Source organism: Orcinus orca, chromosome 12 (genome assembly GCF_937001465.1).
Source record: "Orcinus orca chromosome 12, mOrcOrc1.1, whole genome shotgun sequence".
NCBI lineage: Eukaryota > Metazoa > Chordata > Mammalia > Artiodactyla > Delphinidae > Orcinus > Orcinus orca.
The window spans coordinates 28,231,439-28,252,062 of NC_064570.1; the positions used below are offsets into that span (position 1 = coordinate 28,231,439).

Consider the following 20,624-nt stretch of genomic DNA (forward strand, 5'->3'; position numbering starts at 1 on the left):
GGCAGAGTTTTAAATGCATTTATTATTTCCTCCACTATTTTGATCTCAAAGCCTTACTATGTTCTATACTTTCCAGTTGAAAGATACTCTCTTTCTAAGGCAGAAAGAAAATAGGAGAGAATTCGTTCGTCCTTCCTTGTCTGTTAATTTTGTGCCATCTGTCAAGCAGCGGACCCACCTCTTCTTTGTTTTTAAAAAAAGTCTTTACTTGCCCTTGGCCATTTGTGAAAGTGCTTCTGGACTTTTAGCCTTTTATTTCAACCTGTGCTGTATTTTCTCCTCTCCAACCTCCCCACCACACCCCAGCCCTTTCTATTTGACTTCCTTGCGCTTTTTTCCTTGTATATTACATACTTGTACTTTTAATACTAAACCTCTCAGCTCATTGTGAGGCTCGAGTGTGCGCAGAGTTCCACTGCTAGCAAATCTTGTGACTGACTCGCTTGATCTCTCAGAGATTTAGTTCCTTTAGTTCCTGTAAAACTGCAGGATGAAAATATATGACTTACAAAGTAGTTGTGAAGGTCAAGTAGAATGGTAACTTCAAAAGCTTGGGGTAAACTCTAAAGCACTATCAAAAATGTAAGATCTTATAATCTAGGGAGCCAAGTTGTATTATATAGAAACCTATGTACATAGACTAGGAATACTGGAAAGGACCTGGGAGTTCATCTAGTCCAAACCTCTCAAGGAACAGATAAGGAAACAGATCAGGAGGGGCAAAGCTCCCAGCTGGAGGCAGCATGGTAGAGAGTTTAGCACACTGTGGATGGTGACTCATGATCTCAGATGTTGCTGTCCAAATCTGATGACCCTGGTTCTAGTCCTGGCTCTGTTGCTAAATAGTTATGACTTCCTTAGAGCTGAACTTGAAACTACCCTGCCTTGTCCCCACTCCCCCTTGCATTCACTGTGCCCTCTTCCATCGCCTTACCTTCCATCTCAACACAGACAGTCAAGACCAACCTTCCCAAGACAGCCTTGCCTGCTTTAGATTCTTCTTTTATTTTCTGCTGAGGCTCATTTGTTGTTCTATGGTCAGAATGGTTTTTCTTGCTGTTTTGCTCTTTGCCATTTAGTGGCAAACTGCTTCCAAAGATGTCACTGAAATTAATAAATAAAGCAGGGGAAATGGAAGCTCTGGGGAAAAGCTGGCATAACTTCTTTGTTTTGAAGAAAATATATAATTAAACAAATTAACAAGTATTTATTTAGTGCCTGCTAGATATGAGGTCTGACAGTTTACACAAGACAGTATATTAGAACTCAAGCTCGAGGAGTTTAAAATATTCTAAAGGATATTTTATCTATCCATTATATAAATAATGCTGCTTTCCCCCAGGACTCCTGATAATAGCTACCACTTCTGGAGTATCTATAGGTTGTGTGTGGACTTGATGACATATTTTGTCTTATTTAGCACTGCAAAGAAGCACTATTATTCCCATTTTATGGATGAGAAGACTGAGACTCTCAGAGAGTTTTAAGTTCCTTGCCCTGGGGCACATAGGCCAAATGACCTAATCAAAATTTGAACTTACATTGGCCTGACTTTGTTTGTGCTTTTTATGCAAGTTTCAGAGATGTACTTCCTGTTGTAAATTACATGTCTGACTACACCCAGTATTATGAAGTCTGAGATGACATGCTTATTTTCTCTCAAATTTGATTCATCCAAATAATTAGGGATAGAAGCAAGGAACACTTAATTTTAGAAAATCAGTCAATGGCCAGATGGAATTCTGCCAAGAACCATTTCTAGCCTGGCAGCTTCCTATCCCAGATCTGGGCCTTTCCGTCCTCAAAATACACAGATCAAAAACACTTGCTTTAAATTTACTTTTAAGGTACAAGAACAATAGAATAATTAACTAAACCAGAATCTATATAACTTTATTGAAAATTTACATATACAACTAGTTCCTACATTTCTTTTTTTTTCTTGCCAGTCAACAGATGGAATTTATTTTATATGGAATGCACTGACTTGGCCAGATTTTCTGAACTAGGCACTCTTTATTCTGTCCTGCTTTAGCTACTAGTTCTTTTTTGAATAAAGGCCTCTCCCCTTAGGCCTTTTCCAGAAGTATTCAGATTGCAGTATCATTGTAATTCTTTTAATGGGAACTGGAGTAGCAGTATAAACATTCATCCCAAAGCTTAGTCTTGAGGCTGTACTGTCCTGACCTGTGTCCTAAAGAGGAGAATGGGCCGGAAAACACTTAGAACATCCATCGTGTCCCTGAAGGCCAATAATGAAAGAAGATGTTAGTATGTGTGGGTGACCTGGGTTTAGTCTGAGAGGTTTGTTTGTTTACTTGTAGATAGTAGCATTCCATAGATGTTCTTTTACCATCAGAGGAATTAGCAGATTTCTTTTCTTTAAAGAACCAGTATCCATTCACTGTTTATAAAGATAAAATGATTTCTGATGCTGCTAAATCTAAACAGCTGCTACGTAGGATCTCCTCCAGCATCACTGCCACTTAAATCCAACACGTGCAAATTCATATACCTTTGTTCAAACAAGTCAGGGGTTTTTAGCTGACTATGTCGATCGGGCAAGTGGTAATAAAACAAGACTGGGCATCCATTAGCCTCATCCTCTTTGTGGTTTTGTTCACAGACATACTGTGAGATTTTGACCTTTGGATCTATTTACCCGTCTGAAAAATAACAGTAATAGGCACTTTGGTACTACCTACTTGTCTCCTTTTTTGGTGTACTGAGGATTTAATAGTTAAGCTCCCTTAGTTATCCAAATGAAGGGTTTGGCATCATCACCAACTATGATTAAGGAAATGAGTAAAGTGACAAGCATTCTACCACCAGAAGGTATTTCTGGAGTCAACTAATCTTATCTCTTGGTTCTCCATCATCAAATCCATACTGGGATATGGTTAATATAAAGCAGGTGGAATAAATTGCTTACTGTTCAGGCTCTACTGACAAGCTTTACTTAATTAGGATTTAGTTTGGAACAAGGGGGTAAAGAGGTATTATCAGTGATTACTCCTGACACTTTAAAATAGTTTTTAAGTTCTTAAAATGCACCTAATCCTGAATTTCAAGGGAGAGAGATAGGGTAAAGATAAATCAGAGGGGATTATGTTCTTCTTGTAATTGCAATGTATTGTGCTTGAACAAAACTCTACTCTTTCCCTGGCTCCTGAGTTAACTTTTCATCTTTTTATTGGAAAAAAAATGCAAGTAAGATTTGTTTAATTTTTTCCTACTTGTTCCTGGTATGTCAGAGGAGGGGTAATCCTAGGAAGTTTACACTAAAGTAAAACACAGTGGAAAATAAGGGGAAGAGATAGGGAGCACTTATAAATAAATGTTCCTTCACTACGTTTCCTATGAAAGAATTTTGCACTAAGATGTATATTTATGAAAAGCAACAATAATTGGTTCTTCAGCTCTAGTCCTCTGTAACTTTAATACAAGAAACATAGACCATCTACTTTGTGTAGACACTGAAGACACAGTGTAGACACTCAGGAAACACGGAAATGAATAAGCCATAGACATTGCCTTCAATGTTCCTTCTGTCTAATGGAGGAGACTGAGGTGTAAGCACTAAGTAGAAGATGGATTCAAGAGTCTGAACAGAAGTAGGACAAATGATACACATGGAGCAAATAGGGGAAGAAAATATTAAATGTGACCTGGGTGGTCAGGTCAGATTTCGAGACGGCTTTGGCTTTGGTTGGGGTTTTGGGCAGATTTGGGGAGACAGCATTTCATGCTGAGTACCAACAAAGAAATGGGGACACAGAAGAGCCTGTACGGGAAGTGATCAGAAGACTGATGGGCCTGGAGAGTAGGATGTAGTGGGAGAAGGATTTGGAATGGTAGTTGGGGGTTCGGTCCTGGGGGAAGATGAATGCTCTTCTCTGACTACCAATTCTTTTTGGAACAAAATCTCACATGAAACTGCAGAGACTCTTCTTCAATTGCCTTTCTTCAAATGCACTTGCTGTTTTGAACAAGCAATACCTGTAAACTGTCTCGTCAAACAATGTTTTTATTAAAACAAACAAACAAACACAAACAGAAAACAAGATCTGTTAAGGCACCCAAGTATTGCAACGTCTGGGTCACTTAGCAATGGGTCATAGCTATGAAGTAACAATTAAAGTTAGAAGCAGCCATAGAAGTCACCTAGTGCAACCTTGTATTAGTTTCTCATGGCTGCTGTAACAAATTACCACAAACTCAGTGGCTTCAAACAACACAAATTTACTCTCTTACAGTTCTGTAGGCCAGAAGTCCAAAATCAGTTTCACTGGGCTAAAGTCTAGGTGGCCGTAGAGTCGGTTCACTCTGGAGAACATGAGGGGAGATGTCATTTCCGCTTCTTTTCCAGCTTCTATTGGACACGTGTATTCATTGGCTTGTGACCACTTCCTTCATCTTCAAATCGCATCACTCCAATCCATGTTTCCATCGTCACCTTGGCTTCTCCTCTGACTGACTCCTTCTGGGTCCCTTTGATAAGGACAGTTGTGATTATGTCAGGTCCACCTGTATAATGCAAGATAATCTCCCCATCTCAAGTTCTTTAACCATCACATCTGCAAAGTCCCTTTTGCCATATAAGGTAACACTCATAGGTTTCAGGGACTAAGATGTAGACATATTTTCAGGGGCAAGGGGGCATTATTTAGCCTGCCACAAACCTCCACAGTTTATAGATAAGAATGTTCAGACCCAGCTTGGTATAAGGCCATACAAGTAGCTGTTGACAGAGCTGGGCTTATAACTCATGGTGCCTGACTCCCAGTTCTTTCTATTGCACCATGATGTCAGTCTTTAATGCTCTCAGTGAGGAATTGGTGGTGCTTTTGGAAGGCAGAGACCCCAGCCAGCTGAGACTGGGACTGAACAGGAGTACCCAGAGTAGCCATTTAGGAGTGGAGAAGCCTCCTCATCCTGGGCAAGGACCAATTTGAGAAAAGAGTAAATGCTTTTTTTAGGACCAAAAAAGGCTGGGGAATTGTTCTTTCATTGAGTGGAGAAGAGATTGGGGGAAGGAAAAGAGAAATGTGCAAGGAAAGAGAAGGCGGTATACAGAGAAAGAGAAGCTATAGTAGAAGTGGAGTCAAAAGGAAAAGAGAAGATGATCATGTGTATCCCATAATAAAGCCACCCTTCTGTGTATAGGGTCTCTGAAACCAAGTGTATCCTGCAACACTTTCTCTTCATGCCTAGACTTTATCTTCATGCCTAGACTTTATCTTCCATAACAACTGTATTATTTTGTTTGTGTATTTTTTGCTCACAAATTATATCCTTTACTGATTCATCCTCCTCAGTATTAGATTCCCTAGAGAATAGCAATAATTTCCATTTCTTTGTACACCACTGAGCACAAAAATGTGCTTTATAACAGTTTTAATCATTTTAATGATGATATACAGAATGCATCACACTAGTGCTATCATAGCATTTTTCTTTGAAAAAGTTCCGGAAAAATTCCAAACTAATTTTGTACTTTAACTGAAAGAAGAGCTTGAGGCTAATATAAAGGGCATATTATTTTTGAAACTAATAAAGAAAGTGAAGATTACCAAGAAATAGCAAAGCCATATTGCAATAAAATTAGAAAAGCAGTGCAAAGGATGAAATGGGACCTTTGAGAGGAAAGGGAAAGTTTAAAAATGATTTTTAACTATAAATGGGATAAGGAAAGGAGAGTATAAAATGTTTTCCTGTTATTACAAGAGGAAGCATTGCTGATTGATGATACTAAAATAAAAGCTTAAAAAATCTTCATCTTTATCCAAAAAGTGATCTACAAGAAGAGTCAGTCTACATGTTAATTAGCAGAGAAGTGCATCAAGTTGAAAGAATATGGAAGATTATCAATATATTTACTAATAAATATTGAGTATTTTTGAGTTAATGTTTCTATGTCTTATAATTTCCTAGCTTCCTCAAGGTAGACAACTTTTATGCTATTGTCGTAATTTGTCCTATATCAGCTAATAGATTTCAATAGACAATGGGTACTTAGTAAATATGTGATAATGATTACTAATATGAATTAAAGCTGTTGACAATATCCAAAAACTTAAATATTTGACTTGTAATATTTATTTATGCTCATCAACACAGAATATATAAAAATGAAAATAAATCTAGTATGACATAATTTTTATTTTGAGCACTTTTGGGAAAATGCCTGAAAAACCTGCTCAAATGCTCTTCACTCCTGCCCATGGAAATCTCACCTATTCTTCAAAGCCCAACTGAGTGACCACCTCCTTACAAGATCTTCCCTGGTCCCCTCTAAGTCATTTATGACTCTTTCAAATGTCTACAATACTTTAGGTGATTCACATTGCCCTCATAATTGCACATTGACTTTAATTAAAATTCTTTCTGTTAAGTCTATATCATCTACTAAATAATAATTCTTCAAAGGCAAAGACTGTCTATTCATACTTATATGCCTAGTGCACTAGTTATCTGCAAATGAACAATATAGATAAGTATGAATAAATCAATGAAAGGACTGTTCTATAATAGTAACTCAGAATTACCTTCCTGAAATCCTATGTACTCTACCTACTGAGTTGCTTCTTCTGGGCTTGGGGATGGGATCTTCAATTTTATTATTTTTAACAGACTGCCAAAGTTATTCACATATAGCCAACTAGGCACCTGGCAGCAGTAGCATTTAGGAATCATTCATCAATAATTCAGTCGGATAAAGTGCATCTTATTTTGTGCCTCTGAGGTATGATCACCATGAGTATGGGTAATTACCAGAGAATGGGCAAACTTTTTTCGAGGGGAGATAAGAGTAATGGAAGGTATCCAAAAGCAAGTAATAGGGGGCTTCCCTGGTGGCGCAGTGGTTGAGAGTCCGCCTGCCGATGCAGCGGACACGGGTTCTTGCCCCAGTCCGGGAAGATCCCACATGCCGCGGAGCGGCTGCGCCCGTGAGCCATGGCCGCTGAGCCTGCGCGTCCGGAAGCCTGTGCTCCACAATGGGAGAGGCCGCAACAGTGAGAGGCCCGCGTACCGCCAAAAAGAATAAAAAAAAACACTTAATTTTTTATACTTCTTTCAGAAGTAAGCCTTCTATTTGATGAGCCTTTAAATACCCAATAAGAGAAATGCTCTTAAGGTGTAAATTGAAATAGGGAAATCTTCTAAATTCACTTACATTTTTTCATTGTGCTTTCTTCCAAAGTCTTATTTAAGTGTAACTTGCTTTCTCATAAAATTGAGTTTCAGATTTTAGCTCCTGAATATTACCCACTTAGTCAAATATTATAAATCCTTCAAAAATGGTAAAGTATTGTCTTTAGCAAAATACATTGTAATCATGCAAAACACATGATCATAAACCAGAAAACTTCTTTAAAAACTTTAATTTTAATCCACCAGTTAATTGTTTTAGTTATGGTTTTATTTCCCAAATGCAAGCTGGTGTCACTCATGGTATGGAGGTGATTTTCAGAGGGGCATAATAACAAGGAATAGTATTAAATGAATTATGTAGAGGGAAGGCTATGTATTCTTAAAATTCTTTTCAGTCCTTCTCCTTAGTCTGGCATTTTTTTTCAATTCTTTACTTTTGTTAATTGCCCATCTTTAAAAAAGAAAGCCTGCCTCGGGCACTGAGGCTTTCCTACATTCCAGGTAGAGTTACAATCACATTGTTATGTTTTATTGCTTTTTAAAGATAATTACCTCTTGTTTATGACAAATGATGTTGGTATTAAATTTATGATTGCTTTATTCCAAGAATTATTAATTTTACTGCAATGTAGGCAGTACACATATAAGGTACATGGGCAGTTGGTATGTGAACAATAGAATCTTAGGAAACATTGGTTTCTGGGAAGTTTGAGTGTTTCTCAAGCTTGATTAGTTGGTTGATTTTTTTTTCACTGAATCAACCAAGTCAGTTGGTTGTTTGATGTAAGACAGACATAATCACTGGTGACTACAAACTTGCCACATATTAATAAAATGCAACTGTGGTTACATCTAATGGTAGTTTTTAAAGGAGATCAATTCTTTCAACGCCCTCTGAAATAAACATCTGTTGGTAGCCCCGTCTACCTTTAACTTGAGAGAAGGCTCTGAAAATTGGAATAGATCTGTTGACCTCAACAAGATCGCAAACACAGTGCCATTGAGAGCAAGGAATCTTGTGATAAGACGTGGTTAAAAAAAAAAATCATAAACACCAAGGCTGTTTGTATATTTTCAAAAATTATTATCAAAAAATATTTTCAAAAATTCTTATAGAACTTCTAGAGCTAACCACAGAATACATACAAGATCCCCCTTCACCTAGGATATTTGAGAAATATTTGGCTTCTCAAACACATTTGTTTAACTATTTTTTTTCTAACTTCCTACTCTCTAAAGCTAAGAATCCACAAATAATATGACCCTAAAGCTGAAATGAAAGAGAAACAACTGATTATATATATATACGTACTAGCAAAGCACACTGGGAGTTGGTGCCACACTGTGAATTGGAACAGAGCCACAGAATATTGAAACACAGGCTTTACCAAAGGAGCTCACAGGCTAGTTGGGCAGAGAGGGGCGGGGAGGGCAACCGTAAGACAAGACAGGTTATGAATGACTTAATTGCACAAATCAAAGTTACGGGGATTTGAATGAAGGAAACTTCTCATCAGTAGGGAATAACAACAAAGCCCTGGAAGAGATGGGCCCTGAAGGGTGAGCAGAATTCAGACAGAGTGGGTATTCTAGATAGACCGCCCTCCAGCTTTTATTGAGAATATTCTCTCTACTAGGGGCTGAGGGCACAAAGAATAATATAATAATGATATTGATGATGATGATGATAATAATAATAATCTGTTACAGAAAAACACCTCAGTGGAAGACATGGGTGCAAATTTTTACCACACAGTGTATTAACTAATGTAATAGAACTCTTTAGAAGCAACCAGGGAGGAAGAAATTATTTCTACCTGGGGAATTGAGAAAGCATTTATAAAGGAAATGAACTTTGATCTGGACTTTACCAGATGGAAAAAGATGAGAAATATATTCCAGACAATGAGCACAACCTATGATAAACCATGAAGGCATAAAAGAACATAATGTGTTTGGGAAGGGTGAGAACCTTCTATGTGGTTAGAGTGTCAGGGGAGGGGGTGAGGATGGACATAGTGATTAATAGAGAAAGTACCTGGAAAGACATGCAGAATCTAATTTGTGAAAGGTTATGTATGCCGTGCAATGGAATTTAAACGTCATTAAGCCACTGTTGTAAGTAAGGCAGTGTAGTTCAGATCTCTGTTTTTAGAAGTATCATTTTGGGGACAGGATAGAGGTGATACAGGAGAAGTGGTGCAGGCGAGGTAAGAGGAGGTGCCCTGAACAGACAGAGTCTTGCATGGGAATATGGCCTAAGAGTAAGGGAGTTTGGAGTGAATTGTAGAGTGCCTTGGAGGTCATATTGAGGTGTTGGCATTGAGTTCTGCAACAACAGAAAACCACCAATGCTGTACTTTATGAAGACTGATCTGGAAAGTGTCTATGGAACCTATTACCATGGAGAGACTTGAGGGCCCAGCTCGGGCATAAGATGTGGCGCATACCACTGGTTGCTGATCCACCACCTGTTCTGTCCCTGCTTCTTCCTTCCTAGCTGAATCCTGGTTTTGTTCCATTATCTTCTCTCCTCTTCCTAGCCATGGTCTTCAGAAGATGAGGCCCTATTCCCTGCCCAGAGGATGAATCTGTTCTAGGATAAGACTACGGAGTCCATTTCTAGCCAATGACATGTGAAGAAAATCCTCTAGGGGCCCCTAGGAAATGTCTTCTTTTTTCCAAAAAGGGAAACACAGGAAAAGACAGTCTCTTTTGCTGAAAGTTGTCTCCATGTGGCACTTGGAACTGTCAGGCCACCATTTTGCTGTGATAAGTGGATCTAGTCCAGGGACAAAGCAAATATTCAAGTAACCTGATTCCTTGATGATGTTAAGAGCCACTGGTTTAAACAAACTTGGAACTGCCTTCCCTTCAGACATCTTAAAAGATGAGCTGGGGCTTCCCTGGTGGCGCAGTGGTTGGGAGTCCACCTGCCGATGCAGGGGACGCGGGTTCATGCCCCGGTCCGGGAAGATCCCACATGCTGCGGAGCGGCTGGGCCCGTGAGCCATGGCCACTGATCCTGCGCATCTGGAGCCCGTGCTCTGCAACGGGAGAGGCCACAACAGCGAGAGGCCCGCGTACCACAAAAAAAAAAAAAGATGAGCTGGTTTAAGAAAAAAGCTAATAAGCCAGATTTTATACATTCATATTGAGCGTGAGGTGAAGATGTCGACAGAGAAAGTTCAGGGTTGGCATGTCGGGGAATGAAACCAAAAGCCAAATACAGTTTTTTCCCTTGCCATTGGCCTGGAAGAATTACAAATACTTACTCCTTGCTACATTGTCTACTATTAATTATTTCTGTCTTCATAAGTATAATTAATGCAATTTATATCAATAGCAATAATGGATAACACATAATGTACTGAACAATTTCCTACTTGGGAAATTCCATTAGTGCTTTCACAACACTAATATTGGTGAAAGGCTTCTGCTATTACTTCAGTTCACAGGAATATGTACGTGTGCAGTGTGGCAGAAAGGAAGGAACACGTATCTGGGCTCAGATTTGGCCCTGGCCAAATGGTTTAATTACCGTAAACCTCAATTGGATTTCATTTTAAATAGATTTCATAAAACTTACTTTGCAGGGTTTGTGCTTAGTAATGGTGATACAGTATGCACCCACATTTTCAAAACAGCATTTTTTAAAAATTGAAGTACAGTTGTTTTAGAATGTTGTATTAAACTCTGCTATACAGCAAAGTGATTCAGTTATACATATAGATACGTTCTTTTTTAAATTGCATTTCCCTTTGTTCTTAAAGTTCTTAAAACTGTCAGTTATAGATTATGATCACCTTTTTTTTTTTTTGCGGTACGCAGGCCTCTCACTCTTGTGGCCTCTCCCGTTGCAGAGCACAGGCTCCAGATGCGCAGGCTCAGCGGCCATGGCTCACGGGCCCAGCCGCTCCGCGGCATGTGGGATCTTCCTGGACCGGGGCACGAACCTGTGTTCCCTGCATCGGCAGGCGGACTCTCAACCACTGCGTCACCAGGGAAGCCCATAGGATCACCCATTCTTGATTTCCATTTTAGTTTTCCCCCTATCAACGTCACTGCTAGCTCAAGAACCCTCAGGTCCCAGGAAGGAGGAGTTACATATCTGTTTGTGGAACTCAAGGACACGGATGCAGCCATGCCAATTGCCTGGCAGGATCACTGCTTCAAAAGTGCAGGCTCAGTCATTTTGCCTCCTCTCTTATTGTAGCATGAACTTTCAGCACTCAGGAGAACTCATCCCCTTGGACTCCGCAGTCAGCCTGTGGAAATTAGACTGGGAATTAGAAGTGGAGCTGGGCTCATGGAGGGCTTGAGCCTACAACATGGGCTCCAGTTCAGCCGGACAGAGAGGCCATTAGTGGGATATGAGGATCTCTTGCAACTAATATTAAATATGTACTTTTATTGTTCACTTGTCCTTGTGCCTTGTACGCATAGCTTGCTCGGGAACCACAGTAAGAGTGGATCACGCCAACCCAGGATTTAGATATTTTTATTGTCGTCAGCCACTGGCAGGGTTTAATGCATTTTGACTAAGCACCAATCTTGACAGTGTCCCTGGATAATCTGAACACTTGGGTTCATTCCTTTTTAATTTAATGACCAATTAGCCCTAGTTAGGACATGTTCTTCTGTAGCTTTTATTGTGTGTGTGAGAGTTACCTGATAATTATGGATGTCAGTTTCCCTTTGATAACTGGGAACAAAAATGTTTCCACTTCACTTGTGAAAGTCAAATGTTTGCTTTTATGGCAATACATTCATTATATAAACTCCAAAATCCATCAGAAATATTTGGTCATTAAATGATTCACTACTTTTTTTTTAATAACCACTCCCCCAGGAGCAGGACTGGGGGAGGGGAGAACATAGTTTCTTTTCCTCTTCCTGGGAGTAGCCCAGCAGAAAAAATATACGTAGTGGACACACTCATGTATAATGAAGGAAAAAAAAACTTCAGTGTTTATCTCCCAACCTGCACTTTGTACTTTCTAGGTGAACTTGAGTTTGCCTGCCTTCCCTATTACACATTCAATCGGAGTTCTAACTTGAGTAAAGTAGAAGAAGGTGAAACTGAAATCAAATATTCATCTGATTTATATGAGTTCATTCTCTGTCCACCTGTGTTCCTCCTCCTCCTAAAAAACCTATATATAAACACCGCAGCTACTATATGAAAGTAAACAAGCTTAATAAATGCACATCCCATTAGAACAGAGATATTCTGAGCTGAGTGGGTTCTTTGCATTTTTTAAGCCAGGGTTTCATAATGAATGTTGATATTTTGGAGCAGGGCCTGGAAAACTGCACAGAAGCAAATCTGCTCCCACATTTTATAGAAAATTTGTATTTCTATAAAATCCTAACTTCTTCCTCTAGTCTACAAGGTCCTGTATGAGGCAGGCCTAGCATCTCCCACTCACTCTTCTCTCCAGGCACACTGGCTTTCTGCCTTTCTTTTCTAACTCACCAAACTGGTTTCCACCTCAGGTTCTCTGCATTCCCTTTGCCCCACCAGACCTTCACATGACCTGTCAACTGCTACGTGTATTATCACCTCCTCAGACAGCCTTCCCTGCCCACGCTGTTGACACGGGGCTGCCCAGTAGACACATCAGGTGAGATAAATGGGGGTCAGACGTGTAACTGTACAATTCCTAGTAGCTACATTAAACAAATTAAAAAGAGGTAAAATTAATTTTAATAATGTTTTTATTTAATCCAGCAGCTCTAACATATCATCATTTCAACATACAATTTGTATAAAAAATTAATAAGATAGGGGCTTCCCTGGTGGCGCAGTGGTTGAGAGTCCGCCTGCCGATGCAGGGGACGCGGGTTCGTGCCCCGGTCCGGGAAGATCCCATGTGCCGCGGAGCGGCAGGGCCCGTGAGCCATGGCCGCTGGGCCTGCACGTCGGAGACTGTGCTCCGCAACGGGAGAGGCCACAACAGTGAGAGGCCCACGTACAGCAAAAAAAAAAAAATAATAATAATAAAAAAATGAGATCTTTTATATTATTTTTCTCATACTAAGTCTTTGAAATCTGGCACGTTTCTTCAGGACATCTCAATTTGGACGAACTACATTGCGACCGGTGGCTACTGTATTGGACCACACAGACTTAAAATAACACCCCACCTCCAGCCACTCTCTATCACATTACTCTGATTTATCATTATTGGAAGATTTATTTGTGTTTGAAATCATCCTGTTTGTTTATTTACTTGTATATTATCTCTCCCTCCATCCCTTATGAACCCCCTGCCCTGAAATGAAAAGTCTAAAGGACGAGGGGCTTCTTTTTTTTCTTTGCTGTATCCACAGAGCTTAGTATATTGCCAGTTTTCAGTAACTATTTGTTGGAAGTTTGATGAATAAGAAACTGATGTGCTGTTAAAACAATGAGTCCGTGTGGCTTTTGCTTTTTGAGTCTTCCCTCCCTCGTGCTAGGTTTCAGGTCAGTGGAATAAATAATGACCACACTTTGCTGTCCCTTTTCCCCTTCCCCATCCATGTCCTCCTGTAACTATCCTGTGTTGTCTGTATCCTACCAATTTTCTGATACATGACTGTTTCCTTAAGAGAAAGCACTTTCCAGTCCACCGTTAAAGCTGCTCTCAAGTTAGCATTCAACTCATACTAAGCAGGAGAAAAAAAGACAAAGCAAACATCTGGACTTTCTCTTCTTTCCCCTACTAACCATTATAAGATTTTCTCAGAAGGTAGTCAGGCTGTAACTTGTATTTATTATACTTTTAGTCAATGGGAGGAAACCCTGGATCTGTGATTAGCTGTAGGCCTTGTGGAAACTGCCCTGAGGCCCGGAGTTCTGGAGGTTTCCTTCCACTGCTCCTCTAGATGTGACCCAGTCTTGCCTGTGTGACAGTGGTCAAGGGCTCCAGATTTGCCTGTGCTCATTTCCTCCATCTGTCAAAGGAAAGTCACAATCATTGCTTATTTCCAGTATAAGACTATAGAGAAAAATCAATTAAAACATTTTTTTAAAAAAAAGGCTATAGAGAAAATAACCAGAAAGTATATTATGCCCAGTAATGAAAAGCACTGTTGCTGTTCATACAAAGCAATAGGCACTGACCTGGTACCTAGGATTCTGTTCTAAACTCAGGTATCACAATAAAAATGGTGAGAGTCTTAGAGACTGGGTCAGTATGTGAGGTAAATGGTAAAACAGAAGTGGGGTTTGAAAAGAATTCTTACCCTTTCTACAGTTAGAGAAGTTTGTGGAAAGAGAAAACTTTCTGCAAGCTTGTTTTGGCATTTAATTACCTTGGCATAAAACTACTCCTGGGTGAAACATAATGAAGAGAAAGTTGACCCAATTCAGCCCATCCTCTACATACCTTTTTCTCTCTCCCTCCTCTGGCCTATTGAAATTGTGCTCCAGAAAAAACTTGGCTATGGTTTAGTCACAAAACCTAAATAAGGGTTGTCACATTTAAGAATGTTGAGCTCTCAATTCAGAATTCACTCATTCATTTAAAAAAATATGTACCGTGCTCCTACTATGTATAAAAAGAGTTGAAATGCAAACATAAATAAGACCCTCAGGGGGCTTCCATTTTAGCAGAAAATACATTCATTAAACAGCAATTTCTGCGATTAATTATTCAATTACAATCATAATGAGTACCTTGAAGGTGGTGTGAGAAGATTTAATGGAGTCCTGATTTAGTCTTCCCCGCAAAGTGTCTGGTCAGATAAATCCTGAGAGGAGGGTTTAGTGGGCGAAGGGGGTTAGGGAGATTTTCAGGCGGAGGGAGCAGCAGGTGTCAATGTACTGAGGTAGGAGGAACCTGGCAGAGGCACCAGAATAAGCAATGGCCAGCTTATAAATAAGAAATGCTCCCCAAAGGGCTCCCCAATGGGAGCGAGCTAAGAGAGGAACAAGGGGCTAAGACAGCAACAAGGCCCAGAGCCCAGAGTCTCTTCTGTTCTCCCCAACAGGGCCAACTATAACCAATTGCGTGATCCTCTCTATTCATTGACTTAGCTTTTTAGCACCTACTTCTTATGTTAAGCCCTCAAAGGTTGTGGCTTTCCCATGCGCCATGAGCAGACGTACAAATCCCTCTATAGTCTTGTCTGGAGGATTCCTGTGCTGAGTCATCTGCTGCGGTAGCAGACGAGAAGAACCAGGGGACAGAAAGCCTTCTCCTCTGTTTGCTTTGGTAGAACACGACATGATGAAAATGTACACTAATTTGATCTAAAGTGTGAATGAAGAATTAGCAAGTGTGGCTCCTACCAGGTTCTGAGCTCACTGCCTCTCTAATCCTGGCTGAGCACCACAAAAACAAACAAGCAAGATGTTTAGTGAGTTTACTGAGTATGATTTAATGTGCTCAGAGTTAAGCCAGGAAGCTTAACTAACATGTCTTAATGAAGCTGTGGCAGACACATGATGGTGGTGAGAAAAACAAACAATCAAGGGCCATTTGAGGGGACTTCTCAAAACCTGGTACCAGGAAGCAAAAAAGGTCAGTTTTCAGCTCTCTTTCAAGACTGCTTCTACATCGGAATTAGGGTTGGCAGGAGACCTTAAAAGAGATGTAGAAGGTTTTAAATGTGCAATCGGTTGGGCCAATGCAATTCGAGAGCTGCTATGCTGTTAATAGGAAGACAATGCACCTTCCACTGGACGGAAGTTATATTCAGTCTCACCAGGTTTATGTTAAACTTCTGGCAGCTTTCCAACACATGATATCTATGGGGAAAACAGAAAAAAGACAAGGGTACTCATCACTACAAATAGGCCATGGACTGGGTAGCATTAGCCTCACACTGATCTCGTCTTCCTGATGGCTGCAGATGGAAGTCTCATGCCAGCCACGCGTCAAACCAAATAATTAGCAGATGTCACCAATGGTAATCTCCTGATGTTTAAAAATGGAACAAGTGGGGCTTCCCTGGTGGCGCAGTGGTTGAAAGTCCGCCTGCCGATGCAGGGGACACGGGTTCGTGCCCCGGTCCGGGAAGATCCCACATTCCGCGGAGCGGCTAGGCCTGTGAGCCATGGCCGCTGAGCCTGCGTGTCCGGAGCCTGTGCTCTGCAACAGGAGAGGCCACAGCAGTGAGAGGCCCGCGTACCGCAAAAAAAAAAAAAAAAAAAAAGGAACAAGTGAATCAGCAAAATATTTAGGAAGGGAAGCCCACGTCAACCATTCCATCATCAAAAGTCTTGTATACAGAGACAAAAGTCTCTGTATAATCAAGGCTCCTCACATGACCATGGAAAAGAAAATGGAAGCCTATAGCTCAAGCATAACTATAAATGCTGACTGTGTTATAAATAACACATTATGTAGATAGTAAAAAGAAAAACCCTCAAAACAATATTTAAAACTAATCACTAGGGCAATTCCTCCCTGTTATTAGTATCATTGCCAGTTATTCAAAAGCAAATGGCACTGTTGAAAGTGAGGCATGATCTCTTTTCTCTGGAAGAACACACTTTGATAATAGAATACTAATATACATGGATCTAAGAAACATACCACAAGTATGTTTATACACGCAACTAATATGGAAAAGCTTAACACCGGCACAATCGAAATGAGAAAGAATAGTATGATTTAGGGAAAGTTAATAGACATGCCTAGTATGTGACAGATATTGTCCTAGGCACCTGTTAAGCATTACAATATGTATACTTCAAACTAACCCTGTTGTGTCGGGTTTACTATTATCTCCATTCTTATAAGAGAATTGGAGGAGGGAAGAAGTTCTCTTCACAAGGAGCAGGGTCAGGTGTGGAAACAGCTCTGTCGACTCTGTGATGGACCTTTGATGATGGATTACCCAGCATCCATCCCCTCTTCCTATCAGCATCTCTGTTTCCTTTGGGGGATTTACTTCGCACCCATAGTGGGTCGTCTTGGTAGGTCAGAAAATTCAGATAAGCTCTTCTTTAATGGAAGCAAAGAGGTTCCAGAAATATCATTTGGCCACATTCTTCCTCTGGGAAGGATTTGAAGGGAAGGCCTTCTAAGATCTAAGCCTGGTCAGCTGGACTTCCTCTCTTTGATTTTTCTGTGAGCCTCACTTTGCGGCATGCGGAACTTCCCTGACCAGGGCTTGAACCCGTGCTCCCTGCAGTGGAAGCACAAAGTCTTAAGCACTGGACCACCAGGGAAGTCCTCTCTCTTCGATTCTGATGCAAAGAGGGAAGAAACTGCCCCTGCCAGGATGCCCTCCTGACTTCTGTCCCGTCTCTAAACCTGCTCCTTCAGACTTCCATCAACTCGGTGCGTCGTGCTCACCAGTATCCTTCTAATAAATTGAACCAGAGTTAGCGTTTGTAGCCTGTAACCAAAGAACCTAACTAATGCCTCAAGGAAAGTGCACTGGTATTTCCTCCAACCCCCAACTCTGTCAAGAAAACACAATTTTATCTTTATTTCAAGTACTGAAATAACTTCACAAATAAAAGATTAGGTAGAAGTTCTTATCATAAGTAGAATAATATGCAAATCAAAACAATGTTGACTTTTATTTTTATTTCAGTTGGTATTTATACATAAATTCAACATAGGGAACTCGTTATCTCTATGTAAACACAGCTCATCTTTTAGGTAGATTAGAATTATATTCTTTTTTTAAAAATTTATTTATTTTATTTATTTATTTTTGGCTGCATTAGGTCTTCACTGCTGTGCGCGGGCTTTCTCTAGTTGCAGCGAGCGGGGGCTACTCTTCATTGTGGTGCTCAAGCTTCTCATTGCGGTGGCTTCTCTTGTTGGGGAGCACAGGCTCTAGGCACGCAGACTTCAGTAGTTGTGGCTCGTGGGCTCAGTAGTTGTGGCGCGCAGGCTTAGTTGCTCCGTGGTATGTGGGATCTTCCCGGACTAGGGCTCGAACCCGTGTCCCGTGCATTGGCAGGCGGATTCTTAACCACTGAGCCACCAGGGAAGCCCCTAGAGTTATATTCTTGCATTGCCATTTGAGCTCTTTTCTAGCAAAACCACTTCCCTTTGTCATATAAAAGTAAACTCCAGCTGATGTGCCCAGATCAGGTGAATTTTGAATTTGTGGGTAATGCACAGTAATTATTCTTATTAACTGGATCCTTACCAAGTGCCGTGAACTCCGCTCAACTCTTTACAAAGAGTAATTGTGTGCCGTAAAGGTTATCATTCCCATCTCACACATGAAGAAGCCAAGGTGTAGAGAAATGAAGTTCAAACAGCAACATATGTAAGAAACCACAAAACCAGCCCTTAAACTTGGTCTGCCTGAGGCCAAAGCTTCACATCTTCCTGCTAGGGGAGCCTTCTCCACTGCTCAGCGGAGAGCCCGGGTTCCTCCTCCTCCCCCAAACCCTTCAAGGTGGCCTTCATTGTCACCAAGTCACAGAGGAGGAAACTGAGACTAAGAGAAATTAAGTGCCTGCCACAGTTCACAGAGAAGAGGGCTTTGTCATTCTAAAGCCATCACTGCCCTGAGCTACCCCACTGGGAGGCTTCATGGTGTATAACTTAAGGAAAAGCAGAGTCACCACATGTTTATAAAATGAGTACAATTCTCCCAGTGCACTGTGTGTTTCCAAGAATGCAAAGCACTTTTACCAACCACCTGGATTCTCTTAAACCAGTAGGACTTTAATAGCAGATAGTTTGAGGAATCCGTGCTGAGTCAGTGGAGCCAGCCTGTTAAAGCATTAGTCCTCATCCAGTGATTTTTGGCAAAACACAGAATCCTGGAGTGGAAAGGGAATTTAGAAGTGACTTAGTCTAATTTATTTTATCTCAGTGGGGAATCTGAGGGCTAAATAAGTTGGGAGACCTGCCCTCAGGCCAAGAGTTTCTGTGCAGCAAACTGGAAACTAGGGTGCTGGTCTCTAGATGCCCAGGGGAGTGTTCTTTCCACCATGAGCTATTTCCTCCCCTGGGTACTATTTAAAGGTAAAGTACAAACTAGCTTAAGAGAACATCAAGAGCCTGATTAGATAGTCAAGTTTCCATTCTTTAAAAACCTTTTCCATGCCAGGGCATTTGCCTACAGAACAGATCCTAGCTAGATGGAACCAGATGCATTTTCGCTAGCCTAATTCGGAGCATGAATGCTTCACGGTGAAATAATGGACTTTTTGCAGGCAAGGAGGTAGTGTGGTGGTAGGTGCAGAAGAAATGCAGGCTGCCCACTCACACTTCCGCCTCTCAACATTCTCTAAAGCTGCAAGATATTCCCCTAGTGCTCAGCGCGCTAAGTGGTCGCCCCCTCTCCTCTCCCTCCCCCTGCTGAATCATCTGAAGGAGATTTCGATTGGCAGCTTGCTCCAGTCTTCCCACACAGTATGTGGGGCTCCCACTTCCAGCCCTAAAATACAGTCGCTCAGCTCTTGTGTTCAATATTTCTTATTTTTCATTGCTTGCTCCCATTGAGATAGTTTTGTCAATTCCGAAAGGTCCGCGTCTTTGTTCTCTTCCTTGTACAACATCTAAACATTGTGACAATCAGAAGCTGAGGATGAAGGGAAAGCCTCAGGACACAGGCCCATACAACAGCCTAAGCATCAAAATTCAGTCTTCACTTTTGAAAATGTGACTACCATTAAATATGTCAGGTAACATGGAAGGACTCCCTATTATTTTCTTTTTCCCTAGCATTTTTTTCCAAAGTGGGAGGCCCGTGAAATGAAGTCCATAACCCACTGCAGGATGGAGTGGAACTTGGACTGGCCAGGTACAGGCTGCGTGTGCTCTTTAGACCTGGGACACGCACACAGCAGCTGGATGGGGAACTCCCTGGATGAGAGCCAGCTGGTTATTTCTGCTGATGCTGTCGGTAACACTGATCCTTGTGAGTGCCTGTCCTTGTGTTCTTCTGCCCTTTCTTCCCTGCCCATTTGGGAATTAAGATACAGTCTTTGGCTATTGTGGCTCTTCCTTCCTTCCTTTTCTCAACCATCACATAGGAGATAATGACAATCAGATGGCACTGGCTCGCCAGCTATGTAGAATTGCCTCTGGCTGTATGCCCAGACCAAGAGAACCTTAGAACTGGAATTTGGGGATGATGGCTTTTGTTCTGTGCTGCCCAATAGCACTCACTAGAGACTAGAGACAGATGGTTTGCAACGTAGCACTGCAAGCAAAAGTTGCCTGGTTTTGCATTTTGGCCATTGAATATCAGGGCCTGGGTTGAGCCAAGAATTCTGAGCTGGCCGTTGGGGCTGATTTGGTTCTCAGAAGTCTCCTAATATCTGTGGAGCTATGGACTCAACTTCAAAGACTAAGTCCTGGAAAAGTGGTCCCCCAGTTCCCAAGTTCTGCAGTGGGAGAGGGGGAAATGCTTATCACACCAATCTTCGAGGCAATGTTAATTAATTGTTTTGCATCCAGATGTTTTCGTTCTCAATGCCAGAGGTGAAGAGTCTGAGAGACCGTGTTACAGATGTTAAGGAATTGTCCAAGTTCACATAGCAAGTGAGTAGCAGA

General features: G+C 41.1%; 2 long non-coding RNA genes across 5 annotated transcripts in view; one reads left to right on the plus strand and one right to left on the minus strand.

Annotated features, from left to right (window-relative positions):
• Nucleotides 1-20,624, plus strand: part of LOC125960599 (uncharacterized) — a 50,952-nt gene that overhangs the window by 19,477 nt on the left and 10,851 nt on the right. Inside the window, exon 2 of one of the 3 annotated variants that reach the window (XR_007470397.1) lies at nucleotides 12,655-12,782. This is a non-coding gene — a long non-coding RNA (uncharacterized LOC125960599). Of the gene's footprint in view, nucleotides 1-11,416; nucleotides 12,783-20,525; nucleotides 20,613-20,624 lie in introns of those variants that run through there. The other 2 variants (XR_007470396.1, XR_007470395.1) reach the window with 2 other exon arrangements.
• On the minus strand, nucleotides 4,010-16,588 carry LOC117196802 (uncharacterized). Of its 2 annotated transcripts, XR_004477193.2 has the most exons (4): nucleotides 14,819-16,588; nucleotides 13,868-14,094; nucleotides 11,263-11,423; nucleotides 4,010-4,491 (listed from the first exon to the last, which is right to left on the minus strand). It is a non-coding gene; the product is annotated as an uncharacterized LOC117196802 (long non-coding RNA). The 2 variants fall into 2 exon arrangements; XR_004477191.2 differs by lacking the exon at nucleotides 11,263-11,423 and having other exon boundaries at nucleotides 14,819-16,315.